We start from the raw sequence: 22570 nt of genomic DNA, 5'->3' as shown, positions 1-22570 counted from the left end.
AATTCTGCTATAAACATTGGGGTCCGTGTATCCCTTTGAATTAGTATTTTGTATTCTTCAGGTAAATACCTGGTAGTGCAATTGCAGGATTATAGGGTAGCTCTATTTTTAACACTTGAGGAGACTCCATACCATTTTCCACAGTGGCTGCCCCAGTTTGCTTTCCCACCAACAGTGCACAAGTGTTCCTTTTTCTTCACATCCTCGCCAACACCTGTTGTTTCTTGTGTTGTTGATTTTAGCCTTTCTGACAGGTTTGAGGGATGCCTCATTGCAGTTTTGATTTGCATTTCCCTGGTGGTAAGTGACGATGAGTATCTTTTCATATGTCTGTTGGCCATCTGTATGTCTTCTTTGGAGAAATATTAGTGATAATTGCAAATAGTTTGGGTCTTATCCACAGTTTTAATTAGAATGTTCCTTTCTAGCACATCCTGGGTTTTATCTCAAAGTCTTTTTCTCCTAGTACTCTTTAACACAAATCTCAGAAACTAGAGCTAAGTGATAAACTAATTTTAATTTTTAAATTTAAATTTTAAACTAATTTTTTCTAATTTTAAAAATTAGAAACCACCAAACTACCAAAAGAAAGTCTAAATACAAATGACAAACCATGAAACAGTATTTGTAGCTCATACTAGAATATTGCATCTTCTAATATATAAAAATCTCCTACAAAAAGATAAGAAACAACAATAAAAACCCAATAGAAAAATTAATAATGGATATGAACAGTTCATTGAAAAAAGCTCGTTATAAATGTTTTTTAAACACAAGACACTCACTATAATTCAGTACCAAGTTAAAGCTATCATTAAATGATTTCCTCCTTATCAGATTGATAAAGATCAAAACTATGAGTAACTCAGGGCATTGGCTAGGGTATAGCATGATAAATATTCTCATCAACTTCCATGAAGGGCAAATTTGGCTACATCAAGCAATATCTTATTTATTTATTTATTTATTTATTTGTTTGTTTATTTATTTATTTATTTGAGAGGAAGAGAGAGATGTGGATCAGGGAGGAGGGACAGAGGAAGAGGGAGAATCTTACGCAGGCTCCATACCCAGGGGGTATGGATCTCATGACCCTGAGATCATGACCATGAGATCATGACCTGAGCTGAAATCAAGAGTTAGACACTTAACCAACTGAGTCACCCAGGTGCCCCAACATCAATCACCATTTTAAATGCATATTCTTTGACCCAGCAACTTGACTTCTAGCTTTGTAGGTTAGAGATTTAATCACATATTTATGAAGAGATACATGCCCAGAGTAATATCTTAGAGCATGTCATGTAATAAAAAAAATCGGACACAATCTATATATGCAATAATAATAGAGTTATGGTTAAATAAATTGTGGTAACTCCATAGTAAACACCCAATAAAAATAATAAGGCAGTCTTGCAAAGCATACTATTAAGAAATAAGTATATTATTAAAAGAAAAAAGCAAAGCAGAGAATGGTTGAAAGCTAGCATATGTTTAAGAAACGTACGAGGGACAGAATATATGGATGTGCGTTTAGAACTACATGAAATGTCTCTGCAAGTACGTATGGCAAACTGATACATACGATTGCCTCTGGACAGCAATTGAATGGAGGAAGAAAATTGTGGGGAGAAGCTTCTTTAACCAACAACATTAGATGGAGTTTGCTGGGAACAGACACCAAGACAAAAATGAGTGCAGGTTTATTAGGGAGTTCTCGCAGGAGATTCACCTGCCAGGGAGGAAGATGGCGCTGCTGGGCAGAGGGAGAGGTTGACCCAACACGTAAGTGCGGCTGAGGCCCTGGCCTGTCCTCCAGTCATGTGGTGAACTCCAGAGCTTGTTTGGTCCTTCAGCATCAGCCCCAGCTGAAGCAAGGAAACCAGGGCTTTGTATCCCTGCCTCAGTCGGTGGTTGGCCTGGGGTGGCCCTCGGGGACGGATGTCATCTTGGGAGAGGCAGCTCCCAGCAGCTGATGCCAACGGCCACCAGTGTTCCCAACAGCAGGGCTATGGGGTCCTCAGTCCGGAAGGGGAATCGGGCAGAATACCTTTGAATTTGTTACAAAGTAACTAAATAGATGGCGTAAGCAGGGAGCCAGTACTCTGTTCTGAAAGTACAGGAGGCTGGAACTGAAAGCAGCCTCGTTTGAAGCTGCCTTTGGAGGCAGGTCTCTCTAAGTAGACGACTCTGACATTGGTTTGACCTCCTGGAGTTCCTGTCTCATCCCAGAGGGTCCTTCTTCCCTCAGAACCCCCATTCTCCCTCAGGCGAAAGAGAACCAAGCAAAGTAACTGTGACTTGAGAAAGTCATTTGCCACTCTATTTTAAATGAAAAAAGCCCTATCTCATCCTCCCATCTAATTTTAGCTAATGATTGTTAACTACATCGAATTTGAATTCATTACATGGTTTTTAAAGTTTTTATTTATTCATTTGAGAGAGAAAGAGAGAACAAGGGAGAGAGAGCCAGTGAGCGTGCACATGAGCAGGGGGGAGGGGCAGAGGAAGAGGAAGCAGACTCCCCGCTGAGCAGGGAGCCCAATGCAGGACTCAATCCCAGGACCCTGGGATCATAACCTGAGCCAAAGGCAGACGGTTAACTGACTGAGCCACCCAGGTGCCCCTTTGTGCCTCTCTACTTAATGATGAAATTAAAATATTTATTTTTAATTACCTAGATTCTTCAACAAACCAATGCGATTAAGAGAGATTTAAGAGATGAAGAAAATCAGGGGAACTGATTTGAATCCCAGGGAACAGCGGGGTAAAGGCCACTGCAAATGAGTAGTTTTGAGATAAGCAGGGAAATGCGCACATGGGCTAGGTATTACGTTACTGTGTACCAAGAATGTATTGACCATTTTATTAGACAGAATTTTAAGTCTTTATTACCAAGTCATGTTGAGTTACTTATGAGTGAACTAGTATAATGTCTGGGATTTTTTAAATTGAAGTATGGATGACATAAATTATACTAGTTTCAAGTGTACAAAGTGTACAACGGAGCAATTTGACATCTACATACCTTCCAAAATGCTCACCATGCTACGTGTAGTTACCATCTGTCACCACCCAACGTTATTACAATAACATTGACTGCATTTCCCATGCTGAACTGGGATTCCTTTTAAATACTGCCGCCGAAAAGTCCCCGGGGTCGTGGGGTGACAGATAAGACAACATTGATAAAATGTCAGTAACTGTTGAAGCGGAGGATGGACGCACGCGGTGTCATGTCCTATACTCTCATCTTGTATTCAGTCTTCATAATGAAAATGTCAAAAATTCGTGTATCTAAATACATCTATTAACCGTGTCATCTCCCTAAATTGTAGCATTAAGAAAGGGAAAAAAAGGAAAACACCTGTTCAAATGAGAATTCTCCTTTGGCTTGATAAAGCTAGTGGATCATCAGACCTCGGAGTGCTCACACACCACTGGCTGTTTTGGTCCATTCTTGACATTCTAACATTGCAATTTCCTGCACACAAGCCTTTCATAGGTGACAGTTCAGGCTAATGATTGTTGCTATGAAAAACAACACGAAAAAGTAAGTTTCGTGTTTCCCAGTATTTGTCAGAACGAAGCCATATGATAGACTTTTTATCTGGTGGCAGAGTCCCATGTGTTGGCATATAATCTGGTCCTACTAAATTATTTTATTAATTAATTTGGGCAAGCTGAGCCTGCAGGAATGTGTGCCCCTGTTATGTTGGGCTGCTTCTTCCACAAACAAAACGAAACAATTCCTGAAGGCCATTTCTAACAATAATTACGTTCACATGTTAAGCCCTCTGTGCTTTCTGAGTTCGGATCGATTATACTCTATGAAATGATACTTCTCAAGCTTTTTGGTCTTTAGAACACTTTACATTCCTTTTCTTTTTTTTTTTTTAAACATCTTTTTTTTTTTTTTTAAGATTTTATTTATTTATTCGACAGAGATAGAGACAGCCAGCGAGAGAGGGAACACAAGCAGGGGGAGTGGGAGAGGAAGAAGCAGGCTCATAGCGGAGGAGCCTGATGTGGGGCTCGATCCCATAACGCCGGGATCACGCCCTGAGCAGAAGGCAGACGCTTAACCGCTGTGCCACCCAGGCGCCCCTCCTTTTCTTTTCTTTTTTCTTTTTGGTTTCAAGTTTTTATTTAAATTTCAGCGAGTTAACACACAGTGTAATATTAGTTTCAGGTGTAGAATCGAGTGAGTCAACACTTCCATGCACACCGGTGCTCACCACGGGCATGCCCTCCTTAATCCCCATCACCTGTTTAGCCCATCCCCCACCCACCACCCTGCTGGTAACCATGGCGTGTTCTCTAGAGGTAAGAGTCTATTTTTCAGTTTTCCTCTTTTTTATCCCCCTATATTTGTTTGTTTTGTTTCTTAAATTCCCCATATGGGTGAAATCATGTGGTATTTGTCGTCCTCTGACTTATTTCTCTTAGCATAATACTCTCTAGCTCCATCCACATGGTTGTGAACGGCAAGATTTCATCCCACTGTGTATATGTACCACCTCTCCTTTCTCCATCCATCAGCTGGTGGACATCTGGGCTCTTTCCATACTTTGGCTCTTGTAAATAATGCTGCTATATACATAAGGGTGCATGTATCCCTTGGAATTAGTATTTTTTGTATCCTTGGGGGTAAATACATAGTAGTGCAATTGCTGGATGGTAGGGTAGTTCTATTCTTGACTTTTTGAGGAAACTCCATGCTGTCTTTCAAAGTGGCTGCACTACTTTACATTCCTACCAACAGCGTACGAGGTAGAACCCTTTACGGTCTTAAAAATTATTGGAGCCCGAAAAAAGAGTTTTTGTTTACGTGGGTTCTATTGACAGTATATTAGACATTAAAACCAAAATGAAAACTTCATTTTATTTATTTGAGAGAGAGGGAGTGCGTGAGTAGGGGGGAGGGGGAAAAGGAGAAAGAAAATCCCAAGCAGACTCCCCACTGAGTGGGGAGCCCCACACAGGGCTCGATCCCATAACGCATGAGATCATAAAGAGCTGAAACCAAGAGTTGGATGCTCAACTGACTGAGCCATCCAGGCCTCCCTGAAAATGAAAGATTAATAATAAACTCACATGCTAACATAATGCTTAAAAACATTATAGTTAAGAAAAATAACTATTTTCCAAAACAAAAAGCAATTTTATGAGTGATAGAATCCATGAGATCTTTTTTTTTTTTTTTTTTTTACAGATTTTATTTATTTATTTGTCAGGGAGAGAGCATAAGCAGGGGGAGGGGCAGGCAGAGGGAGAAGCAGTCTCCCCGCTGAGCAAGGAGCCAGATGGGGGACTCCGTCCTAGGATTTTGGGATCACCACCTGAGCTGAAGGCAGACGCTTAACCAACTGAGCCACGCAGGCGTTCCCGTGCATCTCTTTCTTGTCCTGTTTAATCGAAGGCAGCTGGAGTCCCCTAGCTGCTTCTGCTTTCCCTCCGCTGTGATACTACCTGTTACAGAGTTTTCAGTATATTCCATTGTACACTACTGTAAGAACAGGAATGAAAAGGCCATATAGTTGTTTATATTGTAAATAGTTTTGACCTCATAGGCATTCCCCAAAAGGTCTCCAGGAACCTCAGGCATCCCCGATCACACTCAGAGAACCACTGCTGGACAGCACGTGTGTATGTAGGAGAGTTTGCCCACCTGTGAGCGTTATAAAGGGAGCAGACCTCTGAGGCCACTGAAACCCCACCATCTTGGGCAATTGGCCACCACAACCCATAACTTTTATAACTACTGCAAAAAGAATTCTTCAGGAAATGAGCTAAATAGAAAAATTTTACCCTTGCTGTTCTGGTCTGTTTGGGCCACTATGACAAAATACTGTAGACCCGGTGTGTGGCTGATAAACGTGAGAAATGTATTTCTCACAGTCTGGAGGCAGGGCAGTCCAAGATGGAGGCACTAGCAGATAGGGTGTCTGGTGAGGACTCCCTTCTGATTCATGTCAGATGTCTTTTCTTTCTGCTGTGTCCTTAACCAAGGAAGGGTCAGGGAGCTCAGTGGGGTCCCTTTCATTAAGGAACTAATGTCACTCATGAGGGCTCCATCCTCGTTACCTAATCACTTCCCAAAGTCCCTCCTACCAAGACCCTCCACATTGGGTAATTCACATTTAATACATGAATTTAGGGGGAGGAGGGAGAATGACAGGACACAAACATTCAGTCAATAGACCTTACTTGAAAAAAACTGTAACTGAAAAATTTTTAAAGCTTTCTTACATTTATTTATTTATCTAAAGATTTTATTTTTTAAGCAATCTCTGTACCCAAGGTGGGGCTCGAACCCACAACCCTGAGATCAAGAGTCACTTGCTCTTCGGACTGAGATAGATACCCCTAAAAAGGTTTTCAAACAGAGATTGAAAGTGCTCTTATGACAGAGTGTTTTGAAAGGAAAGGAAATTAGCTTTAAACTTAACTCTTCAGAGTAAAGTTTTTGTTTATAGACTGCATTAGGACTTTTATCGCCAGATATTTTATTTACCTGACATCTAAAACCTTCATCTTTCCCAGGTAACGCTTGGCCCCGTTGGTGGTTTTATTCTTCCCAATGCATTATCTTCTCTGCCCTTCTTCTTACAGGGTACAATTTATTTCCAGTCAAGGAGACATGTTTAAACGACAAGTTTGGGTCTACATTCTGCTAGTAATGCATTATATTTTTAAAAATAACTTATTTATTTCTGATGATAAAAGTAACACATACTTAGTAAAAAATTTTAGAAAAAATACCAGCAAGGGGCACTCGTGTGGTTCTGCCAGTTAAGCATCTGACTCTTGGTTTCAGCTCAGGTCATGATCTCAGGGTTGTGAGGTCAAGCTCTGTTTCCGGCTCCTTGCTGGGCATGGAGCCTGCTTAAGATTTTCTCTCTCCCTCTCCCTCTGCCCCACCCCCAACCCTTCCCCACTTGCAGAAACGCTCTCTCTCATAAAAAAAAAAAAAGAAAGAAAAGAAAAGAAAAGAAAAATAAAGCCCCAGCAAAATATAAAGAAGAAAATAAAGATTATATGTAATCCCAGCTTCTAGAGACAAGCACAGTCAATGTTTTGTGGCTTAGTCCTCCAGATTTCATTCTACATACACAGTGGACAGGTAGATTATCTTACAGTCAGATGTGGCAAACCATTACGATGTGACCCAATTGCTCTAATGTCTGGAGTAAACTGAAGCCTGTGGGTGACAGACATCGAAAATCGCATGGCTTTGACTTTTATTAAAAGAGCATTTTGTGAATCTAGGAAGTTACTGTTAGAGTATTTTTTTTTCATAGTTTTACTAGCTATGAAGAGTTAATTTATGGATGCTACTAATCTGTCTAGATTTTGATCTCTGGCAAATAAGCCAGTTTACCAAGTCGTCGGCGAGACCACAGCCTTGCAAATGATAGCGCCCGAAACACACATCGCGTAATTTTATACGGATGCGATGGCAAGAGAAGTGTCTGATGAAATCTTGCAAAGACGGTTTTGTCGGTCTTGTTATTTAGCTTACTACATTAATTACCCTTTCATGTGTTTTCTCTCAAGTGTTCATCCAGTTATTTTCTGAACAGATGGTCCCCTGAAGTCACCTCATTCAGGGTAGGGTAATTAAGCATGAAAATTATGATATGAAATATGGCCCTGACTTCCGTAAGAGACGCTGCGAAGTCTTGCAGACGAGTTGAATTTGAACGATGTCCTCAGGTATGTTGTGTTTGAGCAGAGACTGAAGGAGGCGCATACTTGGGTAAAACAGGTTATAAAAACAATAGAAGCGGTGGTTCCTGTATTTCCAGTTAGTAAGGGAAGAACTTTCAGAGCTCACTGGCTATCCAACTACCTGTGGTTTCCCGTGACAAATCCTGAGTGAATATGTCAGATTTTTCTAGGGCTTGACCTTTCTGCATGAAACTTCTGGATTATAAAACAGTTGTGGAGCATTCACTGCTTGGGTGTATTTACTATCTTGGTTTTTAAGTCAGGCATCTGCAAGTTGCATTAACTCTTCAAGACGTAGTTTAGTCTAGTCTAGTTGACGATCGGTACAGTGATGGTCCACATCCTAAAGTGTATTTTGGCGTTTGTAGGGGTACTTTTATGCCTCATAAAGATTGGAGGCTGCAGCACTAGTATTGGATGAGTGGGAACCAGGAATGCTAAACCAGCTGGAGGGTGTTCAGCTCTCTCACACAATTTGTACAATTTGTCTCAATTTGCACAATTTCCCATGTTCCGCCACAGTTAACCCACTACAAATATAAATCAATGGTAATTTGGTAGATTTTAATAATGAAGAGTTAATTGTTGTTTTACAAGAAGTTATAAAAAAGCCCTGTAGAAGATAGTATGGACAAGGAAACCCAAAAGAATTAAAGACGTAGTCTTTGGGGCGCCTGGGTGGCTCAGTCGGTTAAGCTTCTGCCTTCTGTTCAGGTCTTGATCTCAGAGTCCTGGGATCAAGCTCCTCGTGGGACTCCCTGCTCAGCAGGGAGTCTGCTTCTCCCTCTACCCTTCCCCTGCATGTGTGCTCTCTCTCTCTCAAATAAACAAGATCTTAAAAAAAAGACAAAGTCTTTGAATAATTTACTAAATCTGAGCTGCTTCCTTATGTGATGTATGATTATAACATTAGAAATAATTGGCGGTAAATAAACTAGAAAGGAGGCTATTAGCGCTGATTGAATAATTTCCCTTTTTAAAAACATTGTATTGTTATCACTGATGATACATGGTGGGCATCCCATTGTGTCATGTGTAGTAGTGTTGAAATCATGCAGTGGCATGAAAAAGTATTTTGCACATTTGCAGTTTGGGAAATCTGACAGGGCTGGTGGGGTGTATTAATACTGTTCACTTCTTCACTGGGGGGGGGATATGAGACCTCCTCATTTTCTAAGACGGTATGTTGTCTTGGCATGTTATCCTTACTTCATTTACATTTCTTTCTCTTATCATTTACAAATACGAATCACATTTGTTCCCCTGCTGTCTCATTTTTCTGTTTTTCTTGTGTGGAATCTCTTCTGATCCAGTTATTTCTCAAATTCAAACCTTTTGATTACAAGGAGGTGCAAGGCTCCGACTACTTCATAGCTTGTCATGCTGCACTGCTCCCCGGAGTGTGGTCCCCGTGTCAGAGCATCAGCCTTGCTTGGAGCTGGGTATTATCACAGAACCCACAGCCCTCCCCGAACTATCGAATCACAGTCTGCATTTTGGACAAGATCCGTAGGGCGTTCATAAGCGCATCTAAAGTTAGAGAAGCACTGTGATAATGCAGCCAGGCCCTATGGTTTGCATATGGAAATATTTAAAAATTACATAATATTTAAAAATTTTATTTAAATTCAATTAATTAACATATACTGTATCATTAGTTTCAGAGCTAGAGTTCAGTGATTGATCAGTTATATATAACACTCAGTGCTCATCCCATCACGTGACCTCCTTGATGCCCATCCCCCAGTGACCCCATCCCCACCATCCAGCTCCCCTCCAGCAACCCTCAGTTTGTTTCCTAAGAGTCTCTTACGGTTTGTTTCCCACATCGTATTTTAGCATAAATTTTGTTACAAGCTGAATCGTGTCCCCTCAAAATGCATATATTGAAGCTCTGACACCCTGGACCCCAGAATGTGACTGTATTTGGAGACAGAACCTTTACTGAGGTGATTAAGTAAAAATGAGGCCCTTAGGGTGGTACTTAATCCAATCTGGGAACAAAACCGTGGTATTGGCAGAAAAACAGACACATCTATCAATGGAACAGAATAGAGAGCCCAGAAATAAATCCACGCTTATAAGGCCAAATAATCTATGACAAAGGAGCCAAGAATCTACAATGGGGAAAGGACAGTCTGTTCAATAAATGGAGTTGGGAAAACTGGACAGCCACATATAGAAGAATGAAACTGGACCTCTAACCTACAAAAACCACACAAAAATAAACTCGAACTGGATTAAAGACTCAAACCTAAGACCTGAAACCATAAAACTCCTAGAAGAAAACATAAGGGGTAAGCTCTTTGACATTGGTCCTTATTGTCCCTTTTTCTTTGTACTGTTTTAGAAAGTAGACCTGCCATTTATTTTTCTCACTGGTAATCCCTAAAATTTAAATATTTATTATTTGACAAAGTCATAAACTAATGATTTTGACTGATGCACAATTCAAGAACACGTGTGGTTGCCTAGTATTTCAGCATATCCCTCTTGATCCAAGATGTAAGAGAATTTGTTTTCTTTACATGTTTGGGTAGAAGGTCCTTTATTCTGTGATAATGTTAGTAAGTCTAGCTTTATTGTATTGATTAGAGAATGTGGCCTGCATTATGTCTACTGTTGGAAATCTGTTCAGGTTTTTCTGTGGACTCGTATATGGTCAGGTTTCAACAGGCACTTGAAATGCAGATGTATTACCAACTCGGAGAGAACAACATACACCATGTTTTATTGAATCTAAGTCACGATGTCTTACTTTCACATTTTAAAATTCCTGATTGAGATTCATCTTTCCATTTTGGCATCTTCTAATTACTTTTGGCCAGATGGCACTTGAGTGTGGTTGTTACTGCTGGCGCACGGACAAACCGGGTCCCAGCTGTGTATGTCATTGACTCTTCAACGGAGTTAGGTTTGCATTGCTGGCTCTGTACGTGTTGGGTTTAATTACCATTTTGAATGTGGGTGAAAGGTGATAGTATGTTTGGGCACCGACACTAAAAGTTACTGGGCACAAAGAAAAGCTTGGAAATAAAGCAGAAAGGTATAAGTTAGATGTTGGTAAGGCAAATATTGTTGATGGAAGAATTGCTGTAATTCCACACTTCCTTGCAAAAACGACCAAAGGCCTTATAGAGCCTTAAAACAATCAAGGACAGTAACTATGAGTAGATGGATCTGTGTGGCTTTTTGTTCTTGAGATAAGTACAGGAGTATACTTATTGTACACCAAACACAGCAGCCGAATTTAGGAGAAATTGCCAAATCCCTCAAAAGAGATGAAATACATTTCACAATGAGCAGAGGATGGTGAGACATCATGTATCTTTCAGGGCTGAAATTAAGGCATCGTGCCGTACTTTGACAGCACTTATTCTGTCCGTGCTACATAAAAAGTGTTATGTTTTACAATTAATGGCATCTTGTATTTAAAGAAATGTGATGTATTAACCAGTTCTACCTGATGTTATTTACATCCTCACATCCTTCTAAAAAAATCTATTTGATCTGCTTTGGACCTACAGGTGCAATTAGAGCCTCCTGGGTAGGTGTGTCTAAGTCTGTCTGTATCTCCTGTAGTATCTGCTCTTTGCAGACACCACCATGCTTTTGATGCATATCTACCCATGACTGTTATGCCGTCATCGTAAATTCCATCAATTAATATTGTCAGTAGCCCCACTTAGTCTCATTTCATGTGTTTTTGGCATAAATTCCTATTCCCTGATATTAAGATTGCAGTTCCTGCTTTCTTTTACTTTGCATTTGCCTAGTTTACTTTTGTCCATCTTTTTATTTTCAACCTTGGTGAATCACTTTGTTTCAGGTGTGTTTCTCTTACATACTACAGAGTTTGGTTTTTGCTTTGTAATCTAATCTGAAAATCTGTTGATTTGTGAAAGGTACATGAGCACATTTTTTTTTTGATGTGACAGGCATATTTTATTCTTCTCTGTCCCTTTCTTTTATATTTCCTGGTTTTTGAAATTTTAAAATTCTTTTGTGATGTGATTTGTTTTCCTCGCTCTTTTGATAATTCTGATATTTGGTGAAGTTTGCATTTTTGGTGACTTTTTTTTTTAAAGATTTTATTTTTAGGTAATCTCTATACTCAACTTGGGGCTCAAACTTAGATCCATGACATCAAGAGTTGCATGTTCTATGGACGGGGCTAGCAGGTGCCCCCATTTTTCATGACTTTTATAATTTAAAATGTTTAGTTTAGAAAATATATGTGTTAGCAAATCATATACTGATAAAAGAATTTTACCCAGAATATCTTTAAAAACTCTCACAATTCAATTATAAAAAGACAAAAACCCAATTTAAAAATGGACAAAGGGGGGCGCCTGGGTGGCACAGCGGTTAAGCGCCTGCCTTCGGCTCAGGGCGTGATCCTGGCATTATGGGATCGAGCCCCACATCAGGCTCCTCTGCTATGAGCCTGCTTCTTCTTCTCCCACTCCCCCTGCTTGTGTTCCCTCTCTCACTGGCTGTCTCTATCTCTGTCGAATAAATAAATAAAATCTTTAAAAAAAAAAAATGGACAAAGGATTCGAATAAACATTTCCCTAAAAAAGATACATGAATAGATAATAAAACACATGAAAAGATGCTCAAGTAGTTACTATCGGGCAAATGCAAATTAAACTCACAATGAGATACTACTTTATATTTTCTATGTTATGGACCAAATGGTTGCATCCTTCCAAAACTTGTATGTTGAAGCCCTAACCTCCTATGAGACTATATTTGGAGACAGAGGCTTTATGGAAATAATTAAGTTAAATGAAGTCATAAGGGCAGGGCCTCAATCCAATAGGATTAGTGTCCTTATAAGAAGAGGAGAGACCATAGCTCGCTCTCTCTACACACAGAAGAAGTCGTGTGAGCACTCAGCAAGATGGTGCCCACCTACATGCCAGAAATAGAGTTTCTCCAGGAACCCAACTGGCTACCACCTTGATCTCGGACTTCCTACCCTCTAGAACTATGAGAACTCTTTCTGGTATTTAAGCCATTCGGTCGGTGGTATTGCATTTAGCAGCCCAACCTCATACACCCTTGAATAGCTATAGTCACAAAAATCATTACCTGTATTGCTGAAGATGTAGAGAAATTAAAATTCTCACACATTGTGGGTGGGACTGTAAAATGATGTAAAATGCTTAGAGAACAGTTCGCCTGTTCCTCAAAATGCTAAACCTACACTTCCTTTAAGATGCAGCAATTCCCTTCCTAGGCATCTACCCAAAAGAAACGTACATGTGGAAAGCACATGTCCATACAAAACTTGCTCATGAATGTTCATAACGGCATTATTCACAATAGCTAAAAAATGGAAGTCACCCAAGTGTCCATCACCTGACGAATGCCTAAACAAATGTGGTATGTGCAGACCATAAAAGATTCATCAGTGGAAAGGAATGAGTACATATTACAACACGGACGAACCTTGAAAACGTTATGCTAAGTGAAATGAGCCGGACCCCCAAGGACAAATACCGTAGGATTCCGTTTATGTGACATACATGTAAGAGTCAAATTCACAGAAAAAGGAAGTAGACTAGTGGTCACCAGGGGCTGCAGGAGGGAGGGGGGACAGGCAGAAAATGTGGAATGACTGCTGACGTGTATGGTCTCTTTGGAGTGACCATAAAGTTCCAATATTATATTGTGGTGATGGTAGCACAACTCTGTGAAGACCACTGAATTGTATACTTTAAGTGGGTGGCCTTTATGGTGTAAAAATTATATCTCCATAAAACTTAAAAACCAGGGGTGCCTGGGTGGCTCAGTCAGTTAAGCGTCCGACTCTTGATTTCAGCTCAGGTCTTGATCTCAGGGTTGTAAGATTGATCTCCGAGTCAGACTATATGCTGGCCATGGCGCCTGCTTGGGATTCTCTCTCTCCCTCTCCCCCTCCCCCACTGCTTGCATACATGTCCACACATGTGCACAGGCATGCTCTCTCTCTCTCAAAAACAAAACAAAACTGCTAAAAACCAAAAGGAAAACTTTTTTCTTTATATATACACGCATGTATGTTTGGTGTTAGGGTTAGAGTTAACATATATACATGCTGTACCCACACATACATATATATATATATGTATATATATATGTTATACATACACATATATATGTTAGTATACATTGTATTGATATGTATATATGTGTGTGTGTATATATACATATGCTATATATACATATACTAACATATATATGTGTGTGTGTGTGTGTTTGTGTATTTTTTTTTAAGTAAACTTGAGCCCCAACATAGGGCTAGAACTCACAACCCTGATATCAAGAGTCACATGTTCTTGTGACTGAGCCAGCCAGCCACCCCGAAAGTTTTTTTTCCAATAAAAGACATGATTTAAAGTTCCATGCATTTCAAAAAATAAAAAAATAAAGTTCCATGCATTTCAAACATGGAAAAATATATGCAAATAGTATGTAAAAGAGAGAAAAACATAATACTATCAGGCTATAGTAATAAGCTATAAGGGGAAAAAAGCATTACTAGAGTTAAAAAGGATCACTACAGGGGTGCCTCGGTGGCTCAGTCGTTAAGCGTCTCTCTGCCTTCAGCTCAGGTCATGATCCCAGGGTCCAGGGTCCTGGGATCGAGCCCCACATCAGGCTCCCTGGTCAGCAGGGAGCCTGCTTCTCCCTCTCCCTCTGCTTGTGTTCCCTCTCTTGCCGTGTCTCTCTCTGTCAAATAAAAAAATAAAAAAAAAAAAAAAGGACCACTACATATAAGGCTCAATTCAGATAGAAGATACACAAATTCTAAACTTTTATCCACTTACTAACATAGCAACAAATATAGAAAGCAAAATTTATTAGCACTTTGAGAGGAAATGGGATAATTCCCTATGCAAGAAGGAGATTTTAATATCTGTCTCTCACTAAATGATCCTTCAAGCAGAAAAAATCGTCAGGGTATAAAAGATTGAAACAACAAGATTAACAAACCAGATCTAATGGATATATAATCAGATACATTCTTGTCAAGCACATATGGAACATTTTTAAGATTTGTTTCTGTGGTAGCCACAACATAAAACACAAAACTATCCAAAAAAAGATCACCATCTCTGTAACACATAAAAATTTTAATGCAATAATTTAAAAACTAATACATTTATAAGCTTAAAAGTTAAATCTCAAAGATGGTTCTTTGGAAAGAACAAGAATTTGACTACCATCTACAAGATAGATCAAGAAAAAAAGTAAGACACAATATTATGAAAAGGGAGAGACATCAGTGTAGATTCAGGACAGATTAATAAGAAAGGACAAATTAGAGACAATATTATCCTAATATATTTGAAAACTTTAATGAAATAGATAAATTTATGTAAAATATGACTTAATAAAATAGTTCAAGATGAAAAAGAGAAACCATATAGTTTTCTAACTATTAAATAAGTTGAATTAGTAGGTTTAAAAACTTTAAACCTGGGGCCCCTGGGTGGCTCAGTCGTTAGGCATCTGCCTTCGGCCCAGGTCATGATCCCAGGGTCCTGGGATCGAGCCCTGCATCGGGCTCCCTGCTCAGTGGGTAGCCTGCTTCTCTCTCTCCTGCTCCCCCTGCTTGTGTTCCCTCTCTATTTCTCTCTCTTTCAAATAAATAAATAAAATCTTAAAAAAAAAAAGAATAAAAAGCTTTAAACCTTATGGGGGTGCCTGGGTGGCTACAGGGATGCCTGGGTGGCTCAGTTGGGTAAGCAGCTGCCTTCAGCTCAGGTCATGATCCTGGGATCGAACCCCACATTGGGCTCCCTCTCAGGGGGAAGCCTGCTTCTCCCTCTCCTCCCCACTCATGCTGTCTCTCGCTATCTCTGTCTCTCTCTCAAATAAACAAATAACATCTTAAAAAAAAAAAAAAGCTTTCCCTACCAAATGAACCTAACAATTTGGTCCACATAATTTGATAAGCAAGTTTTACCATAAATTCAAGCGCCAGATAATTGTAATCTTATTATTGAGCATAGAAAAAGAATAAACCCTTCTCAAATTATGTTATGTAACTTAAAAAACTGATTTTAAAAACCCAAAGCATTTTAATATACCAAATCAAGGTATAACCTTGATACCAAAAAGAAGTACGAGAGAAAAATACAATTTAACTTCACTCATTAACATAAAGATAATAAAAATTCTAAGCAAAATATTTACAAATTGAATTCAGCAGTATATAACAAATATCTCCCAGTGGATTTGGGTTGACTCCAGATATGCAAGGTTAAGCCAACAGGAGACAATGTGTTAGAGTACTTCACCATGCTGAAACATTTCAACATGTGCAGAAAATTTTTTCCAGATGCAATTCCAGATGAAAGGTAACACGATAAAGCTTTTGGAGGAAAGCATATGAGAATATCTTCTTGATCTTGGAAGAGGGAAAGATTTCTTAAACAGGACATAAAATACACTAACCATAAAAGAAAAAATTATAAAATGGACTATATTGATATTTGAAATTTTAGTTCATCAAGAGATACTGTGAAGAGACGATGAAAGCAATTCACAGAGTGAGAGAAGATATGCAGTAAACATGTATCTGATGAAGGATTTATACTTAGGATATATAATAACTCCTACAAATCAACAGGAAAAGGACAGACAATCCTAATAGAAAAAATAGGGCCATGATGGTGTAAATAGTGACACCACCTAGGAGGATGTCCCAATAGACAACAAGCATCCGAAAAGACATTGAACTTTATTAGTAGTCAGGAAAATGCAAATTCAAACCATAGTAAGATACCACTGCAAACCCACACAAAAAAGGTAATATTAACGAGGCAGGAAACACCAAGTGTTGGCAAGGCTGTAGAGGGACCAGGATTCTCAGACATTCCTGGCAAGACTACACAAGTCAGTCCAGCAACGCTGGAAAATATTTTGGCAATACCTATTCTCTCTGAACACACAGCTTCTCCTATACCAGAAATTTCACCCCAAAGTATATATGCAACAAAGATTCTTACATAAATCACCAGAAAGCATGCACCAGAATTTTCATGGCAACGCTATTTGTAATAGTCCCCAGTTGGAAGTAATCCAAAAAGCCTATCAACCGTAAAATGAAAAAACAAACTGTAGTATGTTTACACAGTGGACGACCATAGAGCACTATAAAGGATGAATCACTCACATACCTCTTCTCAGGAGACTACCAGACAATGTCGCTTTAATTAAGGGAGTAAACCAAGATAAAGATATGGGCTCTGAGAAGACAAGAATCCAACGCAATGGACAGACTAAAGGATTCTCCAGAAAAGTGTTGACGAGAGATCCCAGAGTGAGAGCTGTTCAGCAGGGCTGGAGAGCCCTCTACCCTAACTGAGCCCACTGGGAAGCTGCAGGAGGGACTGCTGCACAGAGAGGACTGAATACCTTATGCCACGGACCTTATTGAGAAAAGAATTTCAAAATGGAGGGAAAGTTGAGGGTTTGCTATGGTCGGAATGTTTGTGTGTGCCCCTCTCCCCCTGTGTTTGAAATTTCATTGGTGAAATCCAAACTCCCAAAGGTGATGGTATCAGTAGGTGGAGCCTTTGGAAGTGATTGCGTTATGAAGATGGAGCCCTCATGAGTGGGATTAGTGCCTTTATGAGAAGAGGCCCCACGGAGCTTCCCAGCTTCTTCACCGTGTGAGGATCTGATGAGAAGTCTACAGCCCTACCTGGACCAGGCTGGCGCTCTGATCTTGGACTTCCAGCCTCCAGAACTATGAGAAACAAGTAAGTGTGGTTTATAAGCTGCCCGGTCTGTGGTGTTTTGTTCTAGCAGCCCAGGGGGGAACTAGAAAAAAGCTCTACACAGAGAAGATTGAGCAAATGGCGGGGAGTGTGTGTGTGAATAATTATTATTCAATCTAGGTAGGGTAGGGAAATAGAGATGAGGCCGGGAGGTATGATATACAGAAAAGAGGGAATATTTCAGTATACCACGTGGCTACAGTTTACATAGGTATAACAAGGAAATACTGGATATTTATCTAAGTACTTTATAAAAAAGATTTTATTTATTTGAGAGAGAGAGAGGGAGAGAGAGAAAGCAAGCACAAGCGGGGGGGGGCAGAGGGAGAGGGAGAAGCAGACTCCCCGCTGAGCAGGGAGCCCAATGCGGGGCTCCATCCCAGGACCCTGGGATCACGACCTGACCTGAAGGCAGATGCTTAATCGACTGAGCCACCCAGGTGCCCCCTAAGTAGTTTTATAATATAACTCTATTTGGAGTCAAGGGGATAAGAAGTATGCTAATTGCCAAGTGCAGTGTATGTGGGGTGTGTGTCTGTGCGTGTGTGTAAGAAAGAGGACCGACACAGACTGACAGACTGACCAAACCCATATTAATTCCTCATCACTCATAGCGTGAAATCAGTAGATAGTACCTAAAATGGGAAATTCAAGAAGTCATGTTATATGCACATGAGAGACTTGGAGCTCAGTATCACAAGAATGGGCAAAATTAGTTCAAAGCTCTGGGAAATGGGAAATGGAAGTGGGATGTGAGTGGGGTGACAGGTTGGAGGGGTAGGAACAGCCAGGATCGAAAAAAATATTTTTAATTAAAATTCAATTAGCCAACATACAGTATATCATTAGTTTCAGATGTAGAGTTCAATAATTCATTAGTTGTGTATAACACCCAGCGCTCATCACATCATGTGCCCTCCATGTCCATCACCCAGTTACCCCATCTCACCACCCACCTCCCCTGAAAAACAATTTTTAATTTAATTTTTAAAATAAACCTTTTGGAATCATTTGACTCTTTATACCATGTATATATAATTTTTGGTTAAAAAAAGAAAGAAAAGAATGTATGATCAACTGTGTTGAATGACCTCACCCCTACAGAAAACAGAAAAGAAGTGTTTTTTCGGCAACATGGGCTCATTGATGACCCCTGAAAAGAACAAATTCATTCTACTACAGAAATTAAGGACAGATCTGGGTGCCTGGCTGGTTCATTCGGTGAGTACGCAACTCTTGATCTCAGGGTTGTGAGTTTGAGCCCCACGCTGGGTGTAGAGGTTACTTAAAAATAAAATCTTTGAAAAAAACAGATAACGATAAACATTAAAAACACTTAGCCAACATTACTTTTCCGAAGAATGGCACATATTTTCATTAAGGATGTTATTTTTGTTTTTATGGGTTTTCTCTCATCTCACTTATGTGCAGAATCTAGAGGAATTACTCACATAAACACTTTAGTTTGTTATTAATTACAGGTTATCCATTGCCTTCCTCTCTAAAGTCATTTGGTTGTAGAAAACTTCAAAGGATAAATAATGTGTAACCTTCACCCCCTCACCGCCCAGCCTGCGCTCACCGTAATTCTTCCCTTGCACCTGAGGGCTTCTCCCAGGGGAACTTGTTATGAGTCATTCTTTGCTTTCCAGGATGGGTTCCACTGGTCTAGGTGAAAGCTGAAAAATTAAGAGACATAGTTACAGTTGCCCACGCTCTTCTCTGCACCACCCCCTTCTCACCTTCCAACCAAGTTAAAATTCCATTGGAGAAGAGGAGGGAAGGAGGGGAGAGGCCACACAGGAAGAAGTGGGTGGAGGAGGGCCTCCGTGCTCAGCCTGAGCAAGAAGGACCAGTGTCATAGAGGTCGGCTCCTAGAGGCCCTCCAGTCTCCAGCCGAGGGAGGATGCTTCGCTACTCTTATGGCTCACAGAACACCATCTAAATGTAATCTCCACCTCTAGAAATTCTATCCAGATCCCTGGACTCTGGGGACGGTGGAGAGGGAGGGCCAGTCCTCTAGGTAACTTTATCCATCTGCACACCAGGGAGTAAAACACTTATCTTTTTGTAGGATGACTACATTGATATCAATAGTTTTATTCTTTTGTTCAGCATTTTTTCAATGAGTCTGCAAATGAAGCCCGTTACCTTTCTTTGCTTTTAGAAAAATTAAATATTTCCAGAATATCAACACCAAAGTTGGCCAAAAATATTTCGTACTCTTCTCTTTACGGCATTACACGTTGGATAAAGCCATGAACGGCTCGAGGCCAAATGTGATTTAAAATACATACAATTCCAAGGAATGATGAAGTATGAAGTAATTTGTTTTAAGCTATTAAACTAGTTTCAGCTGAAGTATTTGTAAGATTTTTTTAAATGACCCAAATATTGTTTTCGAAAAACCTGGAAACTCGCATACTTACAAAGAACTTGGCAAATTCCACGTGCTCGGCTAGACAGATATGAAGGCCTGACGGTTCCAAGCACGGTAATCTTGCACTGACACTCTACGTGTGTAAAAATGATTTCTGAGGTTTTAAGTACTTATCTAAGCTAACCGTAGATAAAAGGGCAACAATCTCGTGCTTGAAAAATCCTGTAAGGTTTCCTAAACATTGCGAACACTGACTTTCATTTTAATCTTTTTTTCAAACCCTTGGAGACTACAAAGTGAATTATCATCTTACATTTTAAGAGTTGGGCTTTAGGATGATAAAAGTGGCAATTTCCCTGACAGTCTGAAAGAAGAGTCTCTAAGCTTAATCCAAACGCTAGTACATTTTCCCAAGAATCCATTGTTTTAGAACTGAAAGAGTAAAGATATTTCTAAATTAAACCTGCATTTTATCTGAAAGCCAAAAAATGCCTATAATCCTTAGGCTGTTTCCACATTTACATAGCGAAGCTTGATGGCTAAAACATGAGGGCATCTGGCACCCTCTCCGGCATTTTAAGAGAGACTAAATCATTCTTTTAGAAGACGATACGACGTGTGACTGAAAGCACGAGATTGTCTTACATCTGGAAACACAGATTTAATAATATTGGACGAACTATTCCTTCTGTTGCTGGAACATACCCCTGAGGGCATTTGAGTGTCACAAGAGTACAGCAGCTGCCTCGAGCAAAGCAAAAGGAGGGTTTAGAAACAACTCATGTGAAAATGATTTAGGGAATGTCGCCAGCAGTTATATCAATTTCCACCCATCTTGAGGTTTCCACCAAAAAAGAGAAAAGAAAAAAAAAAAAAAGAAGCAGCAGCAGCAGCCAGTATGCTTTTGGTCTGCATTAAAAGATGAGCGTAGTTATCAGAAAGAACGAGTTCTCAACATTTGCTGCAACATGGACAGCACTGGAAGAGATAATGCTAAGTGAAATAAGTCAAGCAGAGAAAGACAACTATCATATGATTTCTCTCATCTATGGAACATAAGAACTAGGATGATTGGTAGGGGAAGAAAGGGGGGTAATCAGAAGGGGGAATGAAACATGAGAGACTATGGACTATGAGAAACAAACTGAGGGCCTCAGAGGGGAGGGAGGTGGGGGAATGGGATAGACTGGTGATGGGTAGTAAGGAGGGCACGTATTGCATGGTGCACTGGGTGTTATACACAACTAATGAATCATCGAGCTTTACATCGGAAACCAGGGATGTACTGTATGGTGACTAACATAATATAATAAAAAATCATTAAAAAAAAAAAAAAGATGAGCATAGTTGACTGTCGCTCCCTACTTTCGAAGCAGGACATTTCATCGTGGATGTTGTGTTTTGGAAGGAAAAGAGACAACTGCCAAGTCCTCATGGAGAGAAGTCAGGAGCCTGACGCGCCTTGACTCGTGTCTCGCAAGGAACGGTGAAACTAACTAACCTGAGCGTGTTTAGCTTTGAATAATGTTGTCTCCCTTATGCTGGCTCTCCTTTCCATGTGTGAACGGTGCTGTTTCGTGGAAGATTGATTAGACCTAGCCCATATTGCCTCAGGGGGTAGAACCCAGACCGAAGAATGAACATTATGGGGAGACGGATTTTGGCAAAATTTTCAAAAGAGCATTTTTATTAATGTTTTCCAAACATGGGAGGAGGTGCTTCAAAAAATATTGAATCACAGTCTTGAGATCTGTCGGAATAGGCCGGACAACTCTCGGCAAGGAGATTCAAATACTGGGTGGGTTGTTAATGAGGCCATCTTTAAAGTCATCGCCAGTGCCCAGTGTAAGACTTCAGAACTTCGGAGCAACAGTGTGAATGTTCTGTTCTCTTCAAAATGTAGCTGAGGTCTTCCGTGTGATAATTTGCAGTGCAATGCTTCCCCTGTGCATATCCTCCAATGATCCCCCCCATCCCCACACCCAACGTGATTAGGACTCTCTCAAGGTGCTTCTTCATCCCAAGGGGCAGTCCTCGTTCGTGTCTCACTGCCAGAGCCAAAACTCAGAGGCCCAACGTCCACCCTTCTCACTCCTGCCTTAGGGACATCCACGTCTAAAGAAGTTGCTCTAAGATTAGAAGGAGCCTCCATACTGTGATTGCTCCCTCCAGAAGGAGGGAGTCTGGTATCCAGCTGAAACCGGGTTGATCAAAGCAATTCTCCACTCACATCTGTTGCTGTCACGTGGCATTGCTCGTCCTGTCCAAGGCTCTGTGTGTCACTAACCCAGACCCATCTGGCACTCTGGGCAGTTCTGCAAGATGTTTCAAAGAGCAATGAAGAGCGGTACCTGCCCTGGTCAGTCACAGGGCCTGGACTCCCAGTGGGACAACGTTTCAGACTCAGTCACGCTGTCAGCCCCCCAGGATGCAAGCTAAGTTCCTGTCTATCTGTCCCCAAAGGTTAACCTCTGTACACTACACTGGGCAGCCAGAAGAGAGAGAAAGTCAGAAAATGTGGGAAGACTTGATGCATCCCCATGAAATTCGGCCAGTAAAAAGGACAAGGATTTCCATACCATATTACCAAACCAAGTTAGGAGAATGGGAGCCACTTTGACCCAAATAACTAGTTTTTAAGAGTCCTTTAGATTTCTAAGCCAACTGGGATATTGCC

The 22570-nt window shown here is 40.4% G+C and overlaps 1 long non-coding RNA gene across 2 annotated transcripts in view; it reads right to left on the bottom strand.

The window, feature by feature from the left end:
- LOC123790405 (uncharacterized) overlaps positions 1-22570 on the bottom strand; it is a 71917-nt gene that overhangs the window by 35792 nt on the left and 13555 nt on the right. For both annotated transcript variants that reach the window (XR_006779074.2, XR_015724591.1), the window contains exon 2: positions 19096-19192. This is a non-coding gene — a long non-coding RNA (uncharacterized LOC123790405). The remainder of the gene's footprint in view (positions 1-19095; positions 19193-22570) is intronic.

The sequence above is a fragment of the Ursus americanus genome, chromosome 5, assembly GCF_024610735.1.
Source record: "Ursus americanus isolate L20-20 chromosome 5, mUrsAme1.1.p, whole genome shotgun sequence".
Classification (NCBI taxonomy): domain Eukaryota; kingdom Metazoa; phylum Chordata; class Mammalia; order Carnivora; family Ursidae; genus Ursus; species Ursus americanus.
The sequence above is the reverse complement of the archived record's forward strand: the minus strand, read 5'-3'. Positions and strand labels throughout refer to the sequence as shown.